Raw genomic sequence first — 23,845 nt, forward strand, 5'->3', positions numbered from 1 at the left:
ACACAAACACACACACACTATGAAAATAGGAACAAGACTGATTGGGAATTACTGTTCCAGTGGGAGAAGGAAGAGGGATAAAAGAGAATAGGGGAGAGTGAAACACCTAAAATTTATTGCATAGGTGTATTATGCTGTCAAAGAATTTTTTACAATTTAAAGAGGCCTGTAAAAGAATTCTCTGGACAGTAAGTTCACTATTGAATGACTTTCCCAGTGTCTTCCAAGTCTTTGGTCAGGAAGTACTTTTTTCATATTTAATCCATGTCTAGAGAATTATGGAAGAAAAAGACAAAATGAGAAACATATGTTGTCCTTTTGACTGCAGAAGCCCAGTTCTTGTCATTGCTGGTTATTTTTAACACTAGAGTCATGCTGGTGGGATACAGTCAGACTAGAGATGCTGAGAATGGTCACAAGCCCATCAGCACAGGACCAAGGGAAACAGATCACTTCTGCTGCTGACCTCTTAATTCCAGGACATCCCAGCAACCATCTGGTAAATGTCAGAGTCGTCCAGAAGCGAAAAGACAACACTCCAGGCTTCTAGGGAAAAGTCACGGGCCTCAGTAGACCCGGGTTTGAGCCCCGACTTGGCTATTTCACACTATGAAGCTGAAGAAGAGTGAGTGATAGAGTTTGCTGAGTCTCAGTTTTCTCCTCTAGCAACCTTGAGCCGGGAGTCCCAGGAGGCAAGGACGGTCATTCATTTAAAGCTCCTGACACAGGCAGATAGTGCATTCACAGCTCTTGTTCTGATCCTGCGACCCAGTCAAGGTCACTGCATTAATTACTTTTTGTTGCTGTGATAAAACATCATCCCAAAAGCCACTTACGGAAGAAAGAGTTTTGGCTTAGGGTTCCAGAGGAAGAGTCCATGATGGCTGGGGAGGCATGGCAGCGAGCAGCTGGAGCAGGAAGCAGAGAGATCACATCTTCAGCAGCAAACACAAAGCAGAAGGAGTAGGGTGGAGACAGAGAACTGGAAGTGGGGTGAGATTATGGGCTCTCAAAATCTGCACCCAACAAGGAGCCTCCTCCGACAAGGCTCCACCTCCTGAAGGTTCCATAAACCCCAAACTACACCATTAACAGGTGTAGTAGAGCCTGGGAGGGACATTTCTCATTCAAACCATCATAGTCATGATCCTGTGCAAAGGGCTAGGAACAAACCTGCCCCACTTGTACTTAACCCAAGAAAATACTTAAGCTGGAGAACAAACTACTGAGCACTTTGTTTCTGGCTACAACCCTTGCATGAGGCATGCATGACAGCATGTATCTCAACCCCAAATCCAGGCACAGCCCAGGTTCAGAATCTCCTTTGTTAGAGAGCTGTGCAGTTCATTCAGTAGCTTTACGTGAGGGCATATAGCTGGTCATGTAAATTAATTCAATTTAAGTGAACTTAAAGGTAAATTCCTCATTCTTCCTAACCACATATTAAGTGCTCAGTAGGCACATGTGACTGCAAGATGAGCCAGGACATTGCCACCATTACCAGAGGTCACTGGACAGCATTATTATGGTGGTTTCTGGGACCACACAGGCTACACCTAGACAGAGAGACCTGTGGTCACTTGCAAAAGTGTTCTCATAGTACTGCAGTGACATGTTCCCTGAGTGAAACCAAAATTCCATAACTGGCTATAAATGTTGGGGGGGGGCTCGTGGGAATGGCTCAGGGTGGAAAGAGAAAGGGCAACTATGTGAAGTCCTCTAGGACCCAACACCAGTACAGCTCTGTGAAGTTCAAGCTAGACTCAAGAATCCCCAGGTCCCTTTGGGTTCAGCGGTGTAGAGAGATGCAGGTGGCTCACCTGGGTGGAGGGTGACCTCACCTGGAATGGATAACATTGAGTGGGGTAAAATAAACCATCTCTGATCTCATCTCCATTCTCCTTGCCCTTCATGCGCCAGGAGCTACCCTGGCTCATGCCTCCAACTGGGGTTCTAAAGTCTCTGCCACCTTAGGAAATGTAGGTGATGTAGGTGTTGCCGGCAGGACTCACCACGGTCCTCAGTTGCCTACTCAGAGCTGTGGTTTGCCACACAGGAGCTAGGTAAACTTCAGCAAGTTAATTCCTTCCTATGACTTCTCTGTCATTGAAACAGTGTGATGAAAACTGTGCTTGCCACACTAGGCAATTCCAAATATTAAGTAGGATTCAATACATGCAACTAGATAGACCCTGAGTACAGAGCCCAGTAGTAAGTAACAACACTCAGTAAAAACTGTTAATAACATCAGTGTGCCATTTGCTTGGTTGCTATTTATTAGTTATTATTAATACAGTAACATTATTCATTAGATTCTGCCTCCTGTAACATGAAAAATAAAAGACCTAGAGACTGACACTGGGGTTCAAGCTTCAGGCTGAGGAGCAGAAAAGCAAAGCGCCTGGTCACTAGCTCTCACTCTACCTCAGACTGAAATGCGTGCCTGGCTCCACCAAACCTCAGACTGCTGCCTCTCCTCAGCATGGCTGGAGAATTCTGAGACTTCAGTGTCTTCCTGTCCTCAATGCGGCTGGAGAATGAATGCCTGATACTGACTGCTGAAGACCCTGCTCCTATCTTTTATTCCCCTCTCGTGCTGGGATTAAAGGCATGTGATCCCAGGTGCTAAGATCATCTTTGTGTAAGCTATCTGTCTTTAGGACTGGATCTTGTGTGGATCTGGGTGGCCTTATACTCACAGAGATCTGTCTATCTCTTAATCCTAAATCCTAGGATTAAAGGTGTGTACCACTACCTCCTAGTTTCTGGCTGCTGGGATTAAAAGTGTGTGCCTGGCTTCTGTGGCTTGCTTTCTGGATCCTCAGGCAAGCTTTAATAGATAATAAATAATATATCACCACAGCCTCCATCTCTGAAGGCATAGCTCCCAGAGTGCATCAGAAAATGATCACTTTTTGGAAGAATAAACCCTCCATCCCTGTGCTTCCCACTAGGCTGGTCACTCACAAATATGCCTCAGTACCCCAATGTGTCCAGAAGCATGGTGTCTCTTTACAGCTACAAAAGCCTAAGAAAAACACACATTTTTGGAAAGAATACCATTAAAATGTTATGCATCCTTATCATGTCAAAGGGTTCATGATGTTAACGTGTTTTACTACTGGTGATGCTAATGGAGAGAGAAAAGAGGGAGAAAGAAGAGAGGAGAGAGAGATTTTAAGGAATTGGTCCACACAATTATGAAAGCTGGCAAGCCCACAGTCTACATGGTAGGTCAGGAGGCTAGAGGCCAGTGACAAGGTGATGTTGCATGTCTAAAAGCAGAGTGCAGGCCAACTCCCTTTTCCTCTTGAGATTATCACCATCTGCTTGGATGGGGCCTTTTGGCTTTAGAGAGGGTAATCTGCTTCATTCAAGGTCCACTAGTTCAGTGCTAACGTCTAAAATTTTGTCACAGAAGGGCGGGGGGGAGGGTGTAGCTCAGTTGGTGGGGTGTTTGCCTAGCATGCACAAAACCCAAGACTGATCCCCAGTGCTGTGTTTTTAATGCAGATGGCACACCCATGTATCCTCATGCTCAGGATGTAGTGGGAAGATTAAGCTCAAGGGCCAGCCTCTTCTATGGAGTGAGTTAAGGACTAGCCTGGTCTATAAATAAACCTTATCTTTAAAAATAAATCCCAGTGTGGCATGGTGGCAAATGCCTTTAATTCTAGTGCTTTGGAGGGATAGGCAGTAGTTGCTCTGTGAGTTTAATGCCAGCCTGGTCCACATTTTGAGATCTAGGACAACCAGGGATACATAGTGAGACCCTGTCAAAAACAAACGAACAAACAAAAAATTTCACAGCAGCATCCAGACTACAGTTGCTCTACATATCTGGACATCATGGCCTCACCAAGGCAATATATGAAGTTAGCCATTTACCCTAGGCTATTATAGTGTATGAGCCCCACTCACGTCTAGAAATTGTAATCCAAATTCTCTATTGTAGCTGGTGAGGGGATGCAAGTGAGGGGAGTTCACCACTCACACTTGGGGAGCATGGGCTAACTGATGGTTCATCCCCCTGGGAGTATGTGTATTGGGACTGCCAGACAGATCAATTCTTTTCCAAGAAATATTGAAATTTGAATCTTTAGATGACATGGAAAGGTGTCCTCAGACAGGCCAATTGCACCCGGACCCAGATGATCTCACTGAATATGTCAGTGTCCTTGGTTCATTATCCATACATCTTCTTGGGCTAAAGACTGACTGGCTGTGAACTTCTGTGTACCTGGGGCAATGTTGTTCACCCAGAGACCGGGAAAATGCAGACACTGAGCCCCGCTTATCACAGATGTCTTAATCCATGTGTGCTAAGCCCCTTCCATGTGACGTTTATCATTTGTGCAGAGCCTGCACACCCTCCTGCATACTTTCCATAACCTCTGGGTCACTCTTATCACCTGATACAAGTAAATGAGTTCAATATATATAGCTGTTAGGCTAGGTTGTTGCAAATGCTGCCAACCAACCACCCAATACAAAAATCATGAACTTAATTGAGTTATATAGTTATGAGAGGGTTTTTATGATTTTTTTAACTCAACTGTAGCATTCTTGAGAGTGATGTTGTAGACGGCAGCCTTGTGTTATAATGTCAGAAGTTTGGGCACACCTAGACGATCAGCCACGGTTCTAATCTCCAGTCACACTTTGAATGTAGGATAGGTATGTTTTTTTCTATTTTCTGTCTGATGTTGGTTAAATCCACAAGTGGAGAATCCTCAGAAGTGCCAGGCTGACTGTACTATGCTACAATAAGATGCAGACAGGTGTGCACATATACATATAGTTGTAAAACCCTAGAAAAGATCAAAGTCACCACCACAGATGTGGGTTTGGGGGGAGTGGACACATATGACATGGACTGTCAGGAGCTGCACTTGGAATATGCTAGAAAGAAAAGATCCTGGAGTGTCACCAGCCACTTTTGCTGACAACCGAACTATGGCCTAAGTGTAGTCTGACCACAGAACTCACTCAAAACACATTCTTATCCTAAGTCCCAGAACCTGTGAGTGTGACCTTATTTGGAAAAACGAATTAAGTTAAAGATGTCAGGAGATCGCCTTGGTATGGGCAGAAACAGTCAAGGAAAACGGCCATTTTCCTATTCATAGACTGACTACTGGGTCACAAGTCCAGAGCTGCCCTGCAGCCACCAGAAGGAGGAAGGAACCAGAAGAGTTTTCCTGGAGCCTCTGGGGGATGGAGCCAACCTCTTGCTTTTGGGCTTTTGGTCCCAGAAGTATGAGATTAAATTGTCATTGTTGAAAGTCACCTAATCTGTGGTCACTTTTAACAGCAGTTCCAGGAATCTGTTACACACTCAATTCATGGCTCAAAGTGAGGAGACAGGACGTGCTTTAAAGGTAGCAGGGGCTGTAGGAGCACCACTGGTCTCCCCAATGCTACTGCCATACTCACCTCTGCATTCCCAGAATAAGGAACTACCTCAAAACTCCTCCAAGTCATTAATTTAACTTCCATACAACTTTCAGGAAAGTGTTTGGGAACAAGATTGTTATTTCCAAACAGCTCCTATCCCACCCCATTCTCTAAGAAGCTGAGGCTAGGATTCTCCAACCCTCACACTATGTGGACTCCATGGCCCTCTCCAAGATAAACATGCCTTCCTCCCTCCAAGATAAAGAATGGCAAATCTCAGGGGGTGAAGACTTGCCGTGTTGGCCCAACTAACCAACCTAAATGGAAGTTGAGGGATGGCAGCCAGAGCCATTGTGATGTTTAGTTTGTCACCATAATGTGAAATCACTTGACAAGAGAGTGATGTCAAGATAAGGCCAGCCTGTGAGGGACTGTCTTGATTATGTGAAGACCCAGTTGTAAAACAGGCAGCACCAGTCCCTGGTTTTGGGTTCTAGACTGTATAAAAGAGGAGTAAGCTTATAGTCATTCATTTCTCTCTACTCTTGACTGTGAACACAATGTGTTTAAGTTCCTGCTGGTTTGGCTTCCCCACTATGGATCCTGAAACTGTGAGCTACAACAAATTTCCTCCCCTTAAACTGCTTTTGTCAGAGTACCTACCACAGTAGCAGAAAGGTAACTAGGATGGTCACCCACCCCAGCTCCCTGTAGGGGACAGGACTTGCTAAACTGGTTGGTGGCTTTCCTCCAAAGCCCTGCGGCCAGTTTGGGTCCAACAAAGGCCCTTAAAGTCCCTTCTCTGAGACTGAAAAACAGCAAACAAGAACCGTTCCCTAGACGTGATCAGCAGCCCAGGCTCCCTGGGCCTAGCGGTATGTCCTGTGCAGCACAGACCTGGGTCTCTCCAGCAGAACCCTTGGAAATGTTCTGCCTTGCTCATAGCCTCTTCTTAATCCAAAGGAGAGCGAAAACCAAAGTGACTCCAGCCACATCTCTAGAGCCCCTTCTGTTCCAAGAGGGCCCATCTGAACAGATCGTGTGGTGATATATTGTTTATGATCTAATAAATGTCGCCTGAAGATCATAATGCAAAGCTAGCCACAGCCATAGAGGCCAGGCAGTGGTGGCACACACTTTTAATCCCAGCAGCCACACTAGTTAGTCACAGAAGCTAGGTGATGGGAGTGCATGCCATTAATCACAGCACTAGAGTGGTATATAAGACCCGAGCTCAGGATCTCATCTGGGCATTCCTCTGTCTCCAGCCACGCTCCAGCCTTGGTAGAGGTAAGAACTCTCTAGTGGCTGGCCACTTGGCTTCTCTGATCTTCAATATCCGTCTCTGGGTTTTTGTTATTCTCACTATAAGACTGTGCCCACGGTGGCTCCTTTCCAAGATGGAATGCCCAGCAAGTCCACGATGTACATTCCTTCTCGCCCACACAGCTTACCTCAAGCTTCCAGAATTTCCCGACCAGAGGAAAAAGATGACTCAAGCCCATCTCAGGAAATGTGTTCTCTGCCACGGAAACGCAAGTCTGAGGGGACAAGGCACACAGCCACATTGTTCCCTCCTCAAGAGGCTGGAGAACTTCAGGTGCCAAATTCATCGTCTTCACCCTGCTCTGAGGGGTGGGGAAAGATTTGAAAAGAATCTCTCACCTCCAAAGCTTCTAGCTCTGATACTTATTTCAGTTTCAAGCGTCCTCTGAATTTTTCCTTTGGGTGACACATGCTTTCATTCCAAGCACCTATCAACACCTGCTCTACTGACCAGTGGGTGCCTCGGCTTATGCCATGAGGGCCCATTACCCGCCCGCCAGCCAGAAGGCTGACAGCTCGCTAAGCATGGCCTGAAAGCTGCAGCCTGTGATGCGGGGTGACCTCCTGGGTCACAGTCAAACCAGGATGAGACCAAAACAGTGCTCCTTTCCCTCCTCCCTCCCTTCCCCACCCCGTGACAACCTCTTGGCTAACTTCTCCAGGACAGGTCAGGAAGGGGTCCTGCAGGCTCTCCTTCTTCCTGGAGGGTTCCATTATCTGTCCCTCATGTTGCTCCATTTCCAAACCACCATCCCGGCAGTTTACCTAGTTCTGCAACAACTTGCGTTTGGAGCACACTGGGCATAAAGTTAAGGACGACGGCCCGAAGCCCATGGCAGCACTCCTCACAACCTGGTCCTTGCTGTTCTCCTCAGCTCCCAACTGACTCTCTCAAGCAATAAGCTTAGAGGTGCCATGTGCTGGGCCTGATGGCTCCGTCCCTGAGCTCCAGTCATGCCTATGACAAGGGTCCGAGAGATAACCGACATGCCATCTGTCTAAATATTTAAACATCACAAATCAAGCAGTGAGCGATTCAATAAATGATATTCCAGGCCCCTCCTCTGACCTGAGTGCTTTCAAGAGACCCTGGGTGCAGTTTTGACTTCTGTGTTCTAAAGCTTCCATGAACTCTGCCCCAGAACAAGACTGCAAAAAGACAGCTGGCCCAAGCCTCAGCCCAGCCCCTTCCTTGACACTTAGCAAGCAATACCCCTGCCACTGTACAGGCTGTGTCCCAGCTGCAAACAACCCGGCCTCAAGTCTGAGCTCCACTTGTACTTCACACACTTGGCTGTTCTGTGCCTACTTGCTCTAGTCTCAAGTCACGTCTCCAGGACACTCCAAAGCTAAGGGCTAGAGCAGCATTGGTGTGGCCTAGGACATTTTCTCAGTGTGTTATTCTGCACAGGCTCCTATTGCAAAAAAACATGGATCTGGTGCATGAGCAGGAGTCTGGAGCTCCTGGATGCATTAGCGGGTGGCGGTGTCTTGCAGCTCTTGCGTGCAGCCCCGTTTACAGGCTAGGACGCTGAGCTGAGGCCCAAAGAGACTTCAGTGGGCAATGTGCACCACATGCTGGCTCCTGCCACTGCCTCACCCACCCTAAGAACAGAGTTGGGTGCTCCCAGCAGGAAATAGAGAAATCTCTCTGTGGTCTTTCCAGCCCTGTGGGCCTGCTCTGAAGAAGCCCTATGGGGAGCCCTCTGGGACAACCTGCTGCTCCTGTGACCCTTCCCAGCTCTCCTTCCCAGCCAAGGAATAAAGAAGCTTCATTTTGTGGTTCTACGATCAGGAAATATTTCACTCCAGAAAAGGGCTAGACAGGGGCGGGAGGCAAAGAAGGAATCCTAGAACTCAGGAGGCAGAGGCAGGCAGGTCTCTGAGTTGGATGCCAGCCTGGTCTAAAATAAATAAATAAATAAATAAATAAATAAATAAATAAATAAATGAGTGACATTCTTTGAGAGGCAGAGATAGCAAGACAAAACAAAAGAAAATAGCCAAGAGACACTCTCTCTCTCTCTCTCTCTCTCTCTCTCTCTCTCTCTCCTCCCTCCTCTCTTCCTCCCTCCCTCCCTCCCTCTCTTCCCCTCTCCCTCCCTCTCTCTCTGTTCCTTTGTCCCTCCCTCCCTCTCTTTCTCCCTCCCTCTCTTTCTCCCTCCCCCCACTCTCAATTTCTCAGATAACACCTTAGTTTCCCAACGGTGACACACAATGGTGTCACGAGTGAACTCCATCTTGATTGTTAGTCTGGTCTGATGGAGCCTAGTATAGGAATTTGGTTCAAACCACTGGGTTTCTGGTGTTTCGTTTTATTTTAGCGCGTTTGGTGCACTATGTATCCTCCCTCTATTTGTATCCACATCACAATCAAGCACCCTGAAGCCAGTCCTACATGCAGAGTTGTATCTGAATGAAGCACAGAGCTTTCCTATGGCCTTCAAGATGTCTTTGTCACAGGCTCTGGAAGAGGAGCCAAGTGTGGTGGTGCACACCTGCAGTCTCCACACTCAGGAGGAGGAGGCAGGAGGAGCAGGAGTTCAAGGTCATCCCCAGCTGTATAGTAAGTCTGAGGCAAGCTTGAGCTGTGTGAGACACTCTCTCAAAATGCAAACAACAAAAATCTCTCAAAAAGGCAGACCAAGAGAGAGGTGGGTGTGGTGGTGCATGCTTTTAATCCCAGCATTCAGGAAGCAGAGGCAGGTAGAATTCTGTGAATTTGAGGCTAGCCTGGTCTACCTAAGTTCCAAGCCAGTTAGGGCTACAAATAAAAAGGTAGAATCGGAAGAGGAAGGAGTGGAGAGGCCATGGCAGTTAGGATGGTAAGCCCAGTACTGGGAGAATCACAGTTCAAAGCCAACCTGGGTTACACAGGGAAACCAAGAACAGCACAGCTCCCAAATAAATACACACAGAGAGACTTATTACTTATGACTGCCCAGCCTTAGCTTGTCTTGTTTCTAGTCAGCTTTTCTTAAACTATCTTGTCTACCCTTTGCCTGTGGGCTTTTGTCATTCTTTGTTTCTGTATACCTTTCTTTACTTCTTACTCCATGGCTGGCTGTGTAGCTTAGTAGCTAGCCCTTTTGTCCTCCTCTCCTCCTCCTTTCTCTCCCCTATCTTTTCTTTCCAGAGTTCGCCTCTTTATTCTTTTGCCTGCCAGCCCCACCTATACTTTCTCCTGCCATTCAGCTCTTTATTAGACCAATCAGATGTTTTAGACAGGCAAAGTAACACAGCTTCACAGAGTTAAACAAATGCAACATGAAAGAATGCAATACATCTTTGCATCATTAAACAAATGTTCCACAGCATAAACAAATGTAACACATCTTAAAATAATATTCTACAACACACTCCAAACCTAGCAAAAATGTCACAGAGGCTGGAGCGAGAGTTCAGCATTTAGGAGCCTATGATGCTTTTACAGAGGACCTGAATTAGGATCCCAGCACCCATATGGAGCAAGGCACTGCTGCCTAGAACTCCAACCCTGGGGGATTTGATGGCTCTGGGCTCTGTAGGGACCTGCACCCAAGTCACATGCCCACACACAAGATGCACAATACACATAACTGAAAATGAAAATAAAAATCTTTTAACACCGTAATATTTTAACTTCTTTTTACACAACCCACAACATAGGCTAAGGACCCAGCAGCCTTTCTTCTCTGGTCCTCAAATCCTCTGGCCTAAGCTCCTTTTATGCCCTACAACCCTCCCAACTCTATACATCCCCTTCGAGAAGGTTGCTCCACAGGATGACTCTGAGGTGGTGCTTCTTTTTTTTTTTAAGATTTATTTATTTGCCGGGCGTTGGTGGCGCACGCCTTTAATCCCAGCACTCGGGAGGCAGAGGCAGGCGGATCTCTGTGAGTTCGAGACCAGCCTGGGCTACCAAGCGAGTTCCAAGACAGCCTCCAAAAGCCACAGAGAAACCCTGTCTCGAAAAAAAAAAAAGATTTATTTATTTATTACATACACAGTGTTCTGCCTACATGCCAGAATAGGGCACCAGATTAAATTGTAGATGGTTGTGAGCCACCATGTGGTTGCTGGGAATTGAGCTCAGGACCCCTGGAAGAGCAGTCAGTGCTCTTAACCTCTGAGCCATCTTTCCAGCCTGAGGTAGTGCTTCTGAAGTCAGCCTCACTGCCAGCCTCCAGCTTCCTTTGGTCCCCTCTCTACACCCAGCATCCCAACAGCATGCTGGGTGAGGCTCAGAGCAACCACAGCACATTGACAGGAGTGTTGGGGGTACTGGGTGGGAAGCAGACGATTGTCTTGGGAAACGGAGTGTAAAGGCCTCCAAAGCTTGGGGACTGGGGCAAGCATGATGAGATTCTAAGCAGCAGCTGAAGGTAAATAAATGAATCTCATCCATTCATGAAGTAGGTGACCTTGGGTGGCCACCAACTCTGGGATCTGGCAGTATACACAGAAACTAGGTAGAAAAGGTCATCTCTAGAGGATGTGAGCAGGTTTGGGGAAGGAGATGCTGTGGTCTGTGAACCCACAAGGCCTAGAGATTGAGTGACACACAGGGGTCCTATTCCTGCCAAAGGCATTGCCTTCATCAGGTCCTGAGAATATGTAGATCAAACCCATGGGGAGGAAATTTTCCCAGAGGTCTTCCATAGGCCAGGCCAGGAAGAACAAAAGAGTGAGAGGAGACAAAATGACTAGCCAAGGGCAGCGAGTGCTCTGAGGTCAGGAGAGCCTCTTACAAGGAACACTAAAAGGACCAGTAAAGAAATATAGCCCAGGACTACATATTAAATAACAACCTCTGCACCATTCTCTTGCATTCTATAATTTTTACTGAGATTTTATTGCTTTTGTGTTTAGAAAGTGGATACTGAAGTATTTAGGGATGAGGAAGCAAGAGGACCCCAGCCTTCCCTAGTGTGTCAGGAACTTCACAGTAATAACACTTTGAGGAATGGTGGTGCATTCCTCTAGCCATGGCACTCAAGATGTTGAGGAAGGAGGATGGCAAGTTTGAAGACAGCCTGGGGCACGATAGCAAGATCCTGTCTCAAAAATAAGTCATTAGGGCCAGTGAGGGAGCTCAGAGGGTAAAGGGACTTGCTACCAAGACCAACAACCTGATTCAATCCCTGGGACCCACATGGCAGAAGAAAAGAACAGATGCCCCTGACCTCCTGACATGTGCCCTGGCATATGTACACATGTACAACAGCTAAATAAAAGCAATAAAATAAAAACAAGTGGACAAAAAATAAATAACTGGTCCGCAAGTGATGTGTGGTTGTGGATCCGTTTGATCGAGGAATCTTGCTGCTTCTCGGTGCGTTCACTCAACACAGATCACTGAGCTACTGCAGTGGGCCAGGCGGTGCTGTAGGTATAGCAAAGCAGGAAACAGCCATTCCTGACCAACAGTGGCTAGCGTGCCCCACAACCATCCTAGCCCACTCGACTCTCTGTCCTCTGCATCCCACGCTCCAGCCCGATGTTTGGCTCTTGATGCTGTTTTGTTTTGTTTTTTCAGTTTGTATCCTGGCCTTTATCACCTTTGAAAATCTCAGCTGATACAAGCTAAGCTTTTCTAAAATGCTGTACACCCTCCATAGTAATGTCACTTTGTCCTCCCCCAAAGGGCTAGAGTTAACAGATGCAATTAGTATTTAAATTATGTATCTGTAATACATAAATTATATATTCATACTTACACAAATCCAGGAGGAATCTTCCCTTCACATTACAGTCAGCCCACAGCCATACACAATCCCATGACCTCTATGGTATCCATTTTTCTTTTCCTTTGTGTGTGTGTGTGTGTGTGTGTGTGTGTGTGTGTGTGTGTGTTTCAATACAAGGTTTCTCTATGTAGCCCTGACTGTCCTGGAACTCACTCTGTAGACCAGGCTGGCCTCAAACTCAGAGATCCACCTGCCTCTGCCTCCTGAGTGCTGGGATTAAAGACATATGTGTGCCACCACTGCCAGGCTTGGCAGCATTTTTCATCTGACTTCTCTAGTGCTCACTGCTGCAGAGTAAGGACACTCAGCCTAAGCTACACATTAAAATCAGCAAAGCAGGCTGCACTCTAACTCACTAAATCAAAATTACTGGGCCCCTCCCCAGAAGCATCTACAGAGACAAGACCCTGCACAGTCTCTCACTTGGTGTCCTAAGTGGCCATTCGTGAACTCCAGCTCCCCTCCCTCAAGATGACTCAGCATGTAAAGGCATTGGTCATGCTAACCTGAATTTGACCCCAACTCCACAAAGTTGTCCTGTGACCTCCACATAAGTGCCATAGCTCATATGCAGCCCCCCCCACACGTCATCATCATCATCCACACACAATATTTTTAATTCTCTAAATGGAGAAATTAAGATTAACATGAAATAAAAATACTTTTTTAAACATTTGCTTATGGATGGGGGAAAAAAGAATCTGAGATTTGACAGAACCACTGCCATTCATCTTTACTAAAAGCGAATCCTTCCTCTTAGTCTGGTAACAAACTGATCTGGCACCCCTGTGGGTGACAGATGAGATGAAACCACTCCCTTTTGACCCCAAGCATGGAGAGTTACTTCCTAGCTTCTGGCCAGGGCAGTTACCTCTGCAGAGCCTCTGGATGCTTTTCAAGTCACAAACATCTCCAGCTGTGTAATGGCCTGGCCCTTTACACATGCCAAGCCAATGTCATTTCTCTTTGAATAAGCTCAGATTTAGAAGAAGAAAAAAAAAAACCAATTATCCAGGTGGCCTTTACAGAATGAATGGGATAATGGGAAGTCCCAGCATTGTAGGAGCCAGGACAGACTGATGGGGGCGGGGCCTGCAAGAGGCCTCCCAGGAAATTCAGGCTTGGATTGGCCACTCTGCACTCCTTCCTATTGGTACAATCCATGCTTGTCCAGCATGTGTGCCTCTGGAGAGGTCGATGTAACAGTACCCGTGGGAGCCAGCAGACCAGGCAGGGAGACAGAGTTCTGTTGAACGAGCTCTCAGCACAGCATCTAGCAGTGACCTCACTGGGGAAGGTGATGCAGGCAGAGAACGGGATTGCTGAAAACAATGCCCTTGACCTTGAGTTCATGGGGACACCTGGACCTCCCTCACTGAGGGAGTCTATTGCTGATTCTGCATTTGATTTTATCAAAGTGGGACCTTGAGCAAGGGGCTTCATCCTGGCTTTCTTAAATTAAACTTTCCTTTTTCATGCCTAAAATTCAAGTATCGGCTGAAAAGTGTGCTCTGATGGGGTATGAGATGATGTTTTTTAGGTAGAGATTAAATCAAGCAGTGCCCGACAAGTAGGAACCCATCGAGAAACTAGCAGAAGAGAAAGGCTAGAGACAACCCCACTTCCCAGAGTGCTCTGTGCTAAGGGAGGGGAGAGCAGGGGAGGAGAGGGTAGACTGTATAATCTTAGTGGGTAAGGAAAAGGAGCCATCAGTCACCAAGGTGCCTATCAAGAAGAGAAGATCTCAGCAGCTGAACTTTGCTTCAACTAGGCAAGACGCAACTTTGTAGCCTGAACTGAACTGTTCAAGAAGACAGAGCCAAAGCTAAGGCTGCAAGGCCAACACTGTGTCTATGTCTAGCAACCCTCCTTTCTCTAGTGTCCCCATCAAAGCATGTCAATGCAGCCTTTTGGGAACATTAGTTTCCTAAGTGGCTTTATCAAAAGATCCCAGTTCATCCCCACAATGGGGTAGTCACCTGGGAAAAGTTAAAGATAGATCCATGCCTTCCTCCTCACACAAAGATAAATTCCAGACAAATTAGGGCTTAACACTGCAATTGTAAAAACATCAGGGGGAAAAACAAAACAAAACAAAATAAACACACACACACACACACACACAAAACGAGATACTGAGAGCTCTTCTTGTCTGCATCCATGGATCCAAACAACTGTGGACTAAAAACGTTCAGAAAGAAATTGTGTCTCTACTGAACATTTGGCCATTATACACGAAACAATACAGTTTAACAACTATTTGCATAGCATTTACATTGTATTCAACATTATAAATAGTCCAGAGGTGAGCTATGCATAGGTTATATGCTAATATTGTATTTTTTTTAAACAAAAGACTTGAGAAATCTGAGGATTTTGCTATCTGCAGGAGCTTCTGGAAACAATACCCCACGAATACCAATAGATAACTATAGATAGGTAGGTAGATATGAAATTTTTTACTAAGCACATATATGTTTGCATAATGCAGCCCTGGAAGATGCACATTATGGTGGTTGCCCATGGAGAGAAAAGAGAAGATGGAGAGGGAAGCCACTTGCATTTGTCTTTGATTGCATTAACATGCAAATGTATAAAAGGGGGTGGTGGCTGATTTTTTTTAAACGTGTATTTATTTAGCATGTTGATCTGCATGCGCATGCTCACACCACAGTGCTCATGTGGTGGTCAGAAGATGGAACTCTGGTTGTCAGGCTTTGAACCAACTGAGCCACCTCGTCAGTTCCATGTATTACTTCTTCATCGCATTAAATGTGGGTAAGTTGTTTCCCCAAAGATAAATCCAGTGTCTCAAGTCAGAACCAGGAGGATCCCAAAAGTGTCATATCCTTCAAGCAAGGAGCACCACCACATCTGTTGGAACATGGCTGCTCCAGAACAGAGTCAGTATGAGCCCCATGTAGGCCCTGGAAACCTGACCAGGTACAGAGACAGAGTAGGGTTTGACAGGGAGCCACCTGGAGCCAGAAACCAGTGACTTCTAGAAGACAGAAATTCAGTGCTTTTCTTGGGAAAGGAGGCAGGACCACACGACTCAGGGAACCCCAGGCCCCTCCAGTGTTTCAGTTTGGGCCTGAGCCCCTTTCCCCCAAAAGGCTCAAAACATAGGAGGTGCTAAGGTCCCCACTAGGAGGAAAGCAGACACAGCAACCTGTGTTCAGCCTCCTCCAGACCCAGCTTCCTCAGAGAATTGCAAGGAGTAGATGCCCCTAGTGTGTGTGCACACCAGTGACCTTACCCCAAGACATTAGATCAAGTTGCCACAGCCACGTGTGCTCTGCAAACTTGCCACCTCTCCACATCTGGGTTTCCCTTTCTGTCCTACTTACATGTTCCCTTTGGAAATTTTCAACCTTTTTTTTTTCAAAGTTAAGGGGAAAGGAATTTTTCCAGAGCTCAAAGATGTTGGCTCAGATGTACCGGTGGGGGGAGGGAGGGCTTGGATAAGAAGAACTAAGGAGCTGCTGCGGAATGGGGATTGAAGGGCAACATGAGACTCCAAGAGCTGGGTGCAAACCCCCCTGGGGTCTTCCTGGATCTGGTGTGTCTGTGGGCCAGTTGCCTGGGTCCTGGTTACCCATTAACCACCCCGTTAGTGCTTGGACTCCCTATGTCCCAGCACAACACAACAGGCTCAAAATTCCGCTGCTGGAGCCAAGGTGGGCAGAACGGAGGGCTGGAGTTGATGCTCCAGCTTGGGAGTGGGGGAATCCATCCTCTCTCCATTTCCTTTCCCCCTCGGCTGCCCTCGAGCTCTCTCAGACTACACCAGAAACAAACTGTGGCATGAAAGAACTTTCAGGACTCCACCTTTAAGTGAAGTTGCTGAAAGCAAAAGAGCACCCCCCCACACGCATCTGGATCCCCGGGATGGTGGGGCTTCTTGGAGTCCTCAGAGCCCCTGCTTGGCCTCCACTCTCTCCACATTGTCTTCTTCCTCCCACAGAAGTGTTGACTTCCTGCCAAACCGTTTCTCTCCTGGCTCTAAACTTTTGTGGGGGGTGGGGGCAGGGGAAAAGATGAAATCACCGCTTGGAAAGCTGGAAGGGGAAAAACAGCTGCTTTTAACAAAATGGGATAGAGTAGGGAGGCCCAGCCTCTGCATCAGGGTGGAAAGGACACTGCTCACTACACAGGGCCCTACAGGCACACAAAACACTAATGCGTCCCGGGCTGTATGTATTAAAGTCAGACGTACTCCATACATATATATTAACCTCCCTGATTGCAGATATTTCTCTCTCTTCTTTGCTCTCCTACAAGAAAAACTATAGCTCACAGACTTGGAGCTTGAGAGAGCGAAGGGGTCTATGGCACTATTCACCAAGGTGACCTCATACGGCTTGGCCAGACTCTATGGCATCTACCAGAGGATATGTGGGCCTAGGATTACAAACCTGGTTGTTGTTTTTACCCCAGAGGAGCCAGAAAACTGGATTTTTATGTGAAAAAACACCTGAGATTTAAATGTTGACAACTAATTAAGCTGAAGGTCCTGAGCAATTTAACCTCAATGGGGGGAGGTTGGGAGAATGTGAGACTCCTGCTGAGGCCTGGCTTCCTGGAAGAGGGCTGACACCAGAACTGGCTTGGAGCAGTGTGTCATCGATTCTGCACTGTGGCTCCTTCTTTGCCTTTGGTGTGTCCCTAGCCCCTCCCAGGTCTAAAGAACTCCTCTTCCCGCAGTGCGTGACTGAGGCCCTTTCCTGAGACTGTTGGAGTCACCTTGTGTGAGGGGGCAGGATGTCAGTTGATTTGGTTGACAATTTGATTGGATTAAGAAATACCTGGGCTGGCTCAGAGACCATTTAGTAGCTAAAAGCTATTGCTGGTCTTGTAGAAGACTCAAATTCAGTTTCTAACACCCAGCTTACAACCACCTGTAACTCCAGATCCAGGGGATCAGACATCCCTCTGGACTCTATACCTGAATAAAAATAAATATTTAAAAAACAAAAACTAACCAAAACAGAAACACCCCATAATGAGTGTTTCCAGACCTGTCTAAGAAAGGAATATCTGACATGGGGGGTGGTGCATACCTTTAATCCCAGCACTCAGGAGGCAGAGGCAAAGGCAGAAGGATTTCTGTGTGTTCGAGACCAGCCTGGTCTACAGAATGAGCTCCAGGGCAGCCAGAGCTGTTACACAGAGAAACCCTATTAAAAAAGAAAAAAAAAGAAAAGAAAAGGAAGATCGACCCTAAATGTGGACAGCAGAAGCCCATGGGCTGGGATCTCAGACTGAATAAAAAAGAAAAGGAAAACAGTCTATGTTAGCACCCAGGAACACCTAGACCCTGCCACTTGGGGGCCTGGCCGAGTGGGTAACCCCTCCGTGCATGGCAAGTAGTACCCTGGAAGAAATGCACCCTGACCCTGAAACTAGTGCCAAAGAAACACACTTTGTCCCTACAATCAGAGCCAGTCAAAGAAATACATCCTGGCCCTAAAATTAGAGCCAATGGGCTAAAAAAAGACCAATAAAAGAAATACACTTTGGCCCTGAAACCAGAACCAAATTTGCCCTTGACTCTGAGCAGAAAACCAACCAATCCCTGAGCACGAGATCTAGCCAATCTGAGTTCAGGGACTGAAATCTGACCAATCCCCACCCTGGAAATCTTTTCCCTGGAAAAAGTCTGCTCCTAAGAAACCCTATATAACCTGTGCCTGTTCAGTTTGTGGCTGTCTGGCTGTCTTCTTTTACCCCAGCAGAGGCAACCACTCTCATGGATTCTTCCCTCCCAATAAATCTCTTGAATGAGTTTTGGGTGAGACCTTCCTTTGTGGGAATGGAGCAGAGAAGTTTTCCAAAGCAGAGTGGGACAGGACTGAGCAGAGTTGTAACACTTTGGGGGGGAAACCTTCCCCTAGAGAAGCTGAGTTGCTAAACTTGGGAGCCAAATGTAACCACTTTACTGGGGAAGCCCTCCCTGGAGGAGGGCTGTAAACTGGAGAGCTGTTAATACTGCGGAAGCATTTCCCTGGAGCAGGGCTATGAACTGCTACGGTTACTGTGACCTGTGGTAGTCCTTGGCCCCGATTGCCAGAATACCTTTCCATCTGAGCTGTAACACTCAGTACTCTTTGGTTCCTGAGTGCCAGAATATCTTTCCACCTGAGCCACAATGCTTACACTTTCCCTCCTTCCAATAAACTTCTCATAAGTTCTGCCTTCATGGTGTATTTGTCTCTCCCTAGGTCCAATGGGATCTGCTTAGGTCCAATCTTGTGCTGCATGTCTTATCAGTTGAGCTGAATCCTGGTATTTCTCTTCTCTACTTCCCGGTTGACACCACTGACCAAGTTGTTCCCACCTCTTGGCCTTCCCTTCCCTGATGGACTGTCTCCCTCTGAACTGTGAACCAAAGTGAAGCCCAGGTCATTTCTGGTCATAGCAACAAAAAAGATAAACTAATACTATGAACTCACTGTGCTTAGAATTTACCGACCCCCCCCCCATCCTTTGCCAGTGGCTTGGGCAAGGGTTTGACCCTCAAAAAGGTGTCTCTCCAGCCTCCGGAGACCATGTCAGAGTCATCCTCTGGGGACTTTGCCTGAGCTTGTCCTTAGCTTAGTGTCCTTGCCGCCCTGAACTGCTTTCTTCATTACCCCTGAGAGCACTTCCTTAATAAATCACTGGGCCACAAGGCCTTTCCAGGAGCCATTCTACTAAAGAAGAAAAAAAAATGGCACAATCAGCTAAGTATCTCAGAGGACATGGTTGTAAAAGACCGCATCTATAGGAGGGCATTGTCTGAGAATCAACTGAGTATGCTTGGGCCCTCTGCTCTCCTACCTGACCCCTATCTCTCCATGATATCCCTTCATAAATTTCCAACTGTTCTCAAACCTCTTCTCACTCTCCCCAAGGATTAGGCAAGCATTGTGTGTGTGACCCTGTCCCAATCCAGACTCAGTAATTCTAGACCACTTGCCCCAGTGACTGATACAAGCTGAACTTAAGTCATGTTGTGAGTGACATTTTCCTGGAATGCCACAGTGAGTGGGCCTGAGAGAATTCAGTTATCTTGGTACTAGATAACTGAACACAAATGCAATCTGGAGGGAGTAAGGCTTGGAACCCCAGGGGGACCCAGCTGAAAAACAAACAAACAACAAAAAAACCCCACTAAGTCTACAGAGGTGAACTGATGAGAGAATTGAAGGGAAAGGGTACCATGGTCCGAGTCAATTTCCTGTTGCTTGTTACCAAAAGCATCCTGATGCCTGCCAAGATCCTCAGACATAACTGTGGATTTTGGAAATTTGTGGAGTCCCCAAGACAGAGGAAAGAGGCACAGAGGAAGCAGGGCTGGTCCAGTGCAGCTGATGAATGCTGAGAGCAGGAAACACAAGTGGTGGGAAGGTAAAGGGATGGAGAGAGAGGTGTGGAGACTGACGTGTGACAGGGAGCCTGTGGCCCAAAAGGACTAGAAACTCATCACCACCTGGGCTACCTGCATCAACAAGCCCAGTAATACACAAACATGGGAGAAGGCAGGTGCTATGTAAATGACCTGAGAAGGGGCATGCGTTTGCTGGCCCAGTGCTTTCGAGCACCTGTCTCTTTGTAGCTCATTCTGGGGAACACCTTTCTTTTTCTTGGTAAACTGTCTCCATTTCTATTACCTACGCATTCTGTAATTGCTTGCTTTGTTTCAGTTTGTCCTGGAACACAAGGACCCGGATATCCCAGTAGATCTTCACCTTACAACAATAGAGTGTGTCCACAGAACCAAGAAAACCAGCCTTACCATAAGCATGAATGTCCCTTGCTGATTCCTCAGGCTTTATCAGTCACCAGTGTCACAGCACAATGTACCCACCAAGTACACCCAGTGCCTCATCTCCCTCAAGGATCTTCCTTCCATCTGGTTAGAGATCAAGTTGGCTGGGCTGCAAAGGGTGATGTAAAGCCATGGCTAAGTCAGATGGATTGGGCCAAATCTCTCTGAACAAAAAAAATCTAAATATCATCTCTCTTTCTTTTTCTTTCTGTTTTTCTTTTCCTTCTTTCTTTTTTCTTTTTCTGAGATAGGTAACCTCAATGCAGAGTTGAAGAAGCTAGGCTTGGAAAACAAAACAAGACCTCATACCACAATGTTTAGTGTCTAAGCCTCAGAAATCCAAACACTGGGGTCTTCTGATATTCCTTTACATCAAGAATTCATGTGGAGCCAGGCGTTGGTGGTGCATGCCTTTAATCCCAGCACTCAGGAGGCAGAGGCAGGGGGAATCTCTGTGAGTTCGAGGCCGGTCTGATCTACAGAGCGAGTTCCAGGACAGGCTCCAAAGCAAAACAGAGAAACCCTGTCTCGAAAAAAAAAAATCATGTGGCAACCCAGAAAGCAGCATAACCCACCAAACTAAGGTATCTCCACTGCAGACCCAGAAAGCAGGGTGGCAGGCACAGCATGTGATGGGAGGGTTCCTAGGAAGCACCAACCAGGAATGAAGAGGACGAAAGAGAGAGAGGCCACTGGGGAGTGATTTATGGAGCTGGTGCTGCTGGGGTGGGGTGAAGGGGAGCAGATGCTACAAGGAAGGAACAGAGAGGGCTCACACACTTCCGAGTTGCCCACTAGCAGTCAGAGGTATTCTGTCTGAGTCGGGTACTCCGCTGCCACCTCTCAGCAGCCACTGAGAATCCCTGCCTTAGATTCCTGGGTCTCAGGCTAGAGTCATCTGGGAAGGATTGGGGGGTTTGTTGCTTTTGGTTTGTTTTTTACTCACATCTTCTAGGCCCCACTCTCTGAGTGTTTACATTGTGAGACTGGGCCAGCCTGAGCTGGGGACCGCTTAAAAGATCCCTGGGGGGCGGGGGGAGGAGGTAGAGGGGAGCACTCTGACCCGACAGGTTCGAGGCCTCTTTGCACAAGTTCAGCTGAAGATGGAAACACTGAGAAAACACCCATGAAGGAGGGACAAACCGTTTACTGGCTGGAACCGCGGCTGAGAAACGAGCTTTAGGCCTTAATTCAGCTGATTCAGCTGTTCGTGCTCCTGTGCCATAAACTGAGCTCAACCCACAGACTGCTTAGAAAGAAATGGGGGGGTGGGAGTCAGGCTTATTTTCTGAGGTTTAATTTCCTCCCAATGTCCTTAAGAAATCCCCCTAAAGCTTCCGCTGCCTCAACCCTGGTCCCTAGCAGTAGCATCAAAGACTTTTAGATTGAGACCCAGGGTGAGTTAGCTAAAGTAAATAAAACCCAGAGGATGAGGGAAATTAAAAAATAGACTGTCTCAGAGAAACCAAGTCTCCACCGAAAAGCCAAAAAGAAGGAAACTGGTTGGGGGAGGGACTGGAGAAGGGAGGATATGGAGTTCCCAGAGTTTAAATTCAAGGAAAGAAGGAATTAGCATTGACAGATTTAGCCAATAAAAACACTGGGTGCCTGGTTCGATTTGTGTTTTAGACGATGAATAAATTTTATTGTCTGCTCTGCAATATTTCAGACAATTTTTATCAATATTTCATGCAATAAACTTACAGTAAAATGTTATGCTTTGCCCATCTGAAAGTCAAATCTAACTGGGCATCCTGGGGTTTTTATCTGGCAACCCTAAATTGTAAGGTAAAAATTAGAGTCAGGGGCACTGGAGAGATGGCTCATCAGTTAAGAGCACTGCCCACTCTGGTCACTCAGGCTATTCTTCCAAAGGACCTAGGTTCAATTCCCAGCACCCACACGACTGCTCCAGGCAATGTGGCATCCTCACCCAGACATCCATGCAGGCAAAACTCCAATGTACATTTAAAAATATATGTGGTCAACTAGTTAGAAACCTTTCACTAGATGCCTTTGCCTTAGTCTGGTCAGTTTTGCTTCAGTGGGGGCTTGCTAGTCATTTATGTGGGTGTCCCTGCCTTTGCGGGTATATTTGGCTTTTGGGGATTTACAACACAGAGAGAGGAAACACCCAGAGAAGATGAAAGTGGAATACTCAGACTGTGCGAGGAGGTCCATGCGTGGAGATATTGGAGAGCCAATATCCTTGCACCTTCCACCACTCCGTCAGACCACAGGACCGGCCTTGCCAGCGCGGTCCCCTCCCCGAGGTGATTTGGGGGTCTCTGCAGGAAGGTGGAGAGCTGCCACGTTCCAACCCTTGAGTGGCGCAGGAGACCAAACACACACATACACACACACCACACACACCTGTCCCCGCGCGGGTGCGGGGGGTGTTGTTCTCCTCGCCCCCCTCTGCTCTACATTTTCCTCCCTGGCCCGGGCGGTCTCCGCCGTTCTGGCTCCCCACCTCCCGTCCCTCCAAATAAGGAATCTGAGCATCGCGATTGCCAGGCGAGGATGCCGGGTCTGGTCCCCGCCCCCAGGCCTAATCCAACTGCCAACGAGGCAGCTGCTGGCGGGGTGGGATGGGGGAGGGAGCGGAGGGGGGGGGGTCGCGGCTGTGGCGGGAGCGTGCAGGTCCCGCGGCCCTGATCACTATCTAAATGCTGCGGTGCAGAGCTCCGGCCCTGGGCGCTCCGAGGCACCTGCAGGACAACCGCGTCAAGGTCGAGGTGGGAACCAGGCTTTCAGGGCTGCCACGATCGCTTAGCTCGTTCGCTCCGCAGGGCTCCGCAAGGCGGAAGATGACGTGGCGGAGCGAAGAAGCGCCACATCCTCGGATCCAGTCGCTCCACTCCCAGGAACTGACCCAAAGGAAATAATCCAGTCCAAGAAAGATAGAATATCCGGAACTAGAGCAACACGTTGGAAATGGTTTAACAAACCTCCGCACATCCGTGCCATAGAAAGCTCTTTTATTTTGTACCGCATTTAGGTGATCGTGATCGCTTGGTATCAGGCACCCTGTCCGTGTCTGGGTACAGAGACAGGGTATACCCAGGTCTCCTTTTTTCGCCTCCGAGGGCTCACAGGGAAAACGAGAGAGTGAACCAGGGTGCAGTAGATCTGAGAACCGGTGTGTGCCCTCGTGTGTAAAATGCAAACACTTCATAGAGAAACGATGAGGGTCCGGGTGGGAAGGTTACACCGAGTATCTACCACTCGGCGAATACTTAACAGCTGCCACCAACAGTCCCGACTGAGGCTATGGCTGTTGGCATGGCCAGTTGCCGCTATGCCTGTTGCTGTTGTAGAAACGTGCCAGGTGCCACGATAAAAGCATTTATGAGTTATTAAAGGTACACAGAAGTGAAAGTGCCACCGCACAAGGGGCATACTCTCGAACACACAGGACGGACGTGCTTAATTGTGCGTCAAGATTCAGCTGGGTCTTGACGGATATGTAGAATTTTTCTGGGTAGAAAAGAAATGAAGAGATGTTGCAGGCAAGCCAGGCGTTGGTGGCGCATGCCTTTAATCCCAGCACTCCGGAGGCAGAGACAGGTGGATCCCT

At 47.5% G+C, this 23,845-nt stretch overlaps 1 long non-coding RNA gene across 1 annotated transcript; it reads right to left on the bottom strand.

The window, feature by feature from the left end:
• Positions 1-98: 98 nt before the first annotated feature.
• Positions 99-22,849, bottom strand: LOC110340640. The gene is made up of 4 exons (XR_005877452.1): positions 22,639-22,849; positions 20,233-20,374; positions 6,852-7,025; positions 99-908 (listed from the first exon to the last, which is right to left on the bottom strand). It is a non-coding gene; the product is annotated as an uncharacterized LOC110340640 (long non-coding RNA).
• Positions 22,850-23,845: the final 996 nt, after the last annotated feature.

The sequence above is a fragment of the Mesocricetus auratus genome, unplaced genomic scaffold (genome assembly GCF_017639785.1).
Source record: "Mesocricetus auratus isolate SY011 unplaced genomic scaffold, BCM_Maur_2.0 Super-Scaffold_100004, whole genome shotgun sequence".
Taxonomy (NCBI): Eukaryota; Metazoa; Chordata; class Mammalia; order Rodentia; family Cricetidae; genus Mesocricetus; species Mesocricetus auratus.